Raw genomic sequence first — 4,631 nt, 5'->3', positions numbered from 1 at the left:
AAGAAATCAGACTATTAGTGGCGACAAAAGTCGCGACCTTAGGGTTGCTACAAGTACAACCGTTAATGAATGTTTTTTGCGACGACTCCTTATGGTCACTACAAATAGTTAATAAATATGCCTTCCCACACAACAAATTTTAGGAAAGTCGCCACTGTATGACTACAATTAGTAGCGAATAATGCAATCGCCACTAAATCCTTTTATAGTTTCACTGGCAACTATAATCGCTACAATAGCTTTAGATTTAGTGGCAACCTTGATCGCCATAAATACTAATTGATTTTGTGGCAAGGTTCTGTCGCCACTGAAAACCTATTTTTTCAACAACTACAATGGCCAAATTATAATACATTTCTATCGAATTGCTACCAATATTTGAAGCATCCGAAATTATTCAACAACAAATAAAAACATATCTCAAGTCAAATATTATAAATACTTTCATGAATACAAAGTTAGTTAAATACATACTACACAATACTTCATTGTTCGTTGTCATTGTACGCATATACATACGACAAAAAAGAAAAAGTAGAATATTAAGTGTCTTCAAACTCCTCCTTGGTCAATGCCACTTGTGAATGTTTAAGAACATTGTCCCTGCTATTAAGAAAAAATAACACATGATTACTTTGACAATCTCTTAATTTAATGATGATAGTAAAAGGGGTGAACACACATCATTTAACTATTTATATTAGCTAATTAGCTAATTAGGAAAAGAACCTTTGATACCGAAAGGGCAATATAGGAAAAGCTACCAATATCAAATATATTAACAATTAGAAGTAGATTCATAGGCACCAGAAATGTACACTAACTTTTAAGAGCAACTCTAGAAGTGAAACAGAGATTAAAACAATTCAATTCAGCTTACTGGAGAAGTTTACATTTTGTAAGCTGATTAGAAAAAGATATAACTTTATTCACCCCTTCCACAATGCCATCGTTCCAAGTCTTAATGTCAGATTTTTCTTTAACTACCAAAACCGACCAAGTAGATTTTTTCTATCCATCATGAAAATCACCACAATGAACATAGACTTGAGACAGAAAACAGGCAATAAATCGAACACATTCTGGGAATCCATAAATTGTACAAATTTGGCAATAACATACAGACCCATCACTAGATTTGTCATCATCGCATCCATTCCACAATTTCATACCAAATTTCATGTGCTCATCCAAATTAAAAAATAAAATCGACATCAAACATAAAGCTCAAGAGTAGAAGTTTCCAAGAATCTTCAAAGAAATCCGACTTCTCTATTCAATAATACAATATTACCAGATTTGAAAAGGAAATCTAAACAAAATATGCAGTGTTAAACATCAAGCTTCTGCGACAAAAGTCTCTTAACACGGTTTAAAAATCAAAACTAACACACACATAAATAAGGATGAACGTTGAGAAATAAAATAGAAAGTGAGAATACAAAGAAAATAAAAGTTCTCCAAATCGCGAACCTCAGAGGAAATGAGGGAAATACTAGGCGTATCGAAGATATGCAAGTTCCTCTCCAAAGATAAATTGTTTGCTTCCATCTTCAACTTTCATCTCTCAACTCGGAATCTTCTTCAACAGCCCCGATCTGAGTTATATTGAGAGAAGGTGGGATCTGAATGACACTCACAACAACCAATAAGAGTTTCAAGAGAAGGGGCAAAAGGGATTTGGTAAATAGAGGGTTTTAAATGGCCATTACAGCTCTAGGGTTTTGACAGAAAGAGGAGAAGGATTTGGGTAAATGGCCATCTTCAACTTTTTTAATTTACGACAAAGAATCAGAGGCAACTCAATCGCCTCAATTGACCTTTTGTAGCAACTGTTGATTGGCCGCTACAAATGCTTCTTCAGCAAAAATTTTATTCTGGGAGGAATTTAAAAATTAATGTATATTAGAAGCGACTTTAATCAGTCGCCACTAAAAGTTTACTTTCTGTAACGACTACAGATGTCGCTACTATAGATATCACTATTTGTGGCGACTTCTTCAAGTCGCAGCTAAAACCATACTAATAGTGTCAACTGAAGTGGTCGCTACTGAAAGTCGCTACAGAAAACCTAATTTCTTGTAGTGAAATATGGTTTATTTGGTCCTCCTTCCCACTTTTTATGTCTTATCATATTGAAGTTTTTAAGTATAACTAATTACAAAAATCCCTCATATGCATGACGTGACAAAATAGACGCTAGAGACTGTCCAACGTCTGAGTTTTAGGCTTTCTTTCTACCGCAAGAGCAGTTATAAGGTTTCAAATGTCTCCAATATATGATCTATTACAACGGTTATATGACCGTTGCAAAACAACTGTTGCCATAGGTCCAATTTCTGGTAGTGAGATTTTGCTACTATTGAAGGCTGAAGTCATGTGTAATGGGCATTGAGCAACTTTTGAGCACAAAATGAGTATCTTTAATCCTTTTATGAGCTATCTTCTCGAAATTAGCATTCACCTGAATTTCATGCTGAGGCTGCCATATACACTTAGTCTGCAATTAAAATAAAAGTTAGACGAATGATAGAATCCATGCCCGCTTGAGAAATAGAATTATCTAATTAAATATTTAGTAATCTAACTGCAACAGACAACTTGGAATGCATTGCGCCTTCATAAAGTGGATAACTAGCTTCCTCTAACGGCATGAAGAAGCTCTTAGCCTCATCATTTGGTTCGGATTGTGTCAACATCTCAAAAGCATCCCTCATTATTTCATTAAATCTAGAATTTTCAACATTAATATTTCCCGTTATGGGAATACCTTCTTCACCACCAAAATAGTTCTGAAAATAAACATTATCTACACTAGCATGACTCTTTCCATGAACAGTCCACACATAATAATTTTCATTAAACCTCTTATACAGATGAATAGTAACAATATCGGGACCCAATAAATTAACATACTTGCATTTCACACAAGGGCACCTAATCCTCCCTTCAATAAGTAAATGATCAAGTGTCTTTGCTTTAGCAGTAAAGCGAGCAACCCCTTCTATAAATTTATCCTGCAACCCCGTACGATTCAGATGATTCCTATTATACATCCATCTACGTTACCCAAATTTCATCTACACAAAAATGTTAAATATTATTTCATTTAAAGGTTCTTATTTTGAATGGTTAAAAAGCATTACGCAGTAAGTTAATTTTTAATCATCCAATTTAAAAGAATTTAATTTTAAAGGCTTCTATTTGTATAGGTATAAAAGTAAAAATATTAGCTTAGTGTTACCTATCCTCTTGTCAGATATCTCTTTTACTAAAGTGATTGTGATTCATTAGATCGTGCTTCATCAAATTTCATCAACTATTATTTTTATTACTATCCTTTATGAATATTTTTACTAAGAGGAAGAGAGATAAAAGGAAAACTAAAAGTCTATAAGGTTGCTCTCAATCTTGATTCCAACTACAACCGATGAGTTTTAAATTTATAACCCAACTAAGCAACTTTCAGGTGTTCTATTAGAACTACAAAATATTTATGCGAAATACAAAATTTAATTGTGCTATGAAAAATATATAATTTTTCACACAACTAATCAATTTTATGATTTCAAAACAAATAAATCATTAAATATACTAAGAGAAATACAAAATTGAAAATCAAGCTATTTTCTATCATAAATTTCTAAATACTTGAATAAATTTAATAAAAAATTTACTAACATTGCAATCGGACCACTACAACACCGCTACTAAGTGTAGACGAAGACAATGTCGCCGGAGTCCACCGCCGCCGCTGCTGCTGCCCGCTCTGTCCACCTACTAAAATAAATTGAAAAAAGGAAAATGAGAAGAGGAGGAGAGGACGAGGGATAGAGAGAAGGAGAGCAAGATTTACATTACCTTTGTCTTCAATGGCACCTGCCGTGGAGGGTTCCACCGTGGGGCGAAGGAGCTGGGAGGAGAGGGAAACAGAAAGAGTGAAAGAGACGAAATAAGACAATTTTGGGGGTATTTTAAAAAGATTTGCGACCGATCGGTCGCAAATATTAATTTAATATTTAATTTTTTCGACCAAAATAGCCGCACAGGTGGGTCAACGAAGTCAAAGGTGTCATGTGGCAATTAATTATATTTTGCGACCGATTCGGTCGCAATTTTTAATTTTTATTTTTTATGTTTCAACAAAAATGGTCGGAAACCTCGCAAAAAACTTTTGCAGTTTTATCCGTCAATTTTTTCGACGGACCCAGTCATAGTGTCAGCATGTTGGCGGTCGGAAAACTGTCATTTTCTAGTAGTGCATGTCTTTAACTTGTGTCTATGACATGCATCTCTCTTGGATTGTTTTTCGGCAGTGACTCTATCTTTCTCAATTGTGTATGATTACAATGTGTGGAGGTTGTGATAAATTTTGAGAAAATATTGTAGATTTGACTAAGATCCAACGTAAAACAACAGTAGTATTATTCTCTGTTTTTGAAAAAAAAACGACAATGAAACGATAACAGAGTCAAATTATCTAATTTTTATTTTACATTTTCAATATGATACTATTTTCATATTTTGGAATTAAAAATATTTTTCCCTGTACCTTAAATTAAAGGGCCTCTAAAAAGATTTGAAAGAAGTAGAGAGACTAGAGAGAAACTCTCCCAGCGCACGATACGCTA

At 33.9% G+C, this 4,631-nt stretch overlaps 1 long non-coding RNA gene across 1 annotated transcript; it reads right to left on the bottom strand.

Annotated features, from left to right (window-relative positions):
• Positions 1-416: 416 nt before the first annotated feature.
• LOC104113865 (uncharacterized) lies at positions 417-3,994 on the bottom strand. The gene is made up of 5 exons (XR_001972801.3): positions 3,862-3,994; positions 3,682-3,780; positions 2,465-2,500; positions 1,474-1,625; positions 417-603 (listed from the first exon to the last, which is right to left on the bottom strand). It is a non-coding gene; the product is annotated as an uncharacterized lncRNA (long non-coding RNA).
• Positions 3,995-4,631: the final 637 nt, after the last annotated feature.

Source organism: Nicotiana tomentosiformis, chromosome 12, assembly GCF_000390325.3.
Source record: "Nicotiana tomentosiformis chromosome 12, ASM39032v3, whole genome shotgun sequence".
In the NCBI taxonomy this organism is placed as follows: domain Eukaryota; kingdom Viridiplantae; phylum Streptophyta; class Magnoliopsida; order Solanales; family Solanaceae; genus Nicotiana; species Nicotiana tomentosiformis.
This window is presented reverse-complemented; position numbering and strand designations above follow the sequence as displayed.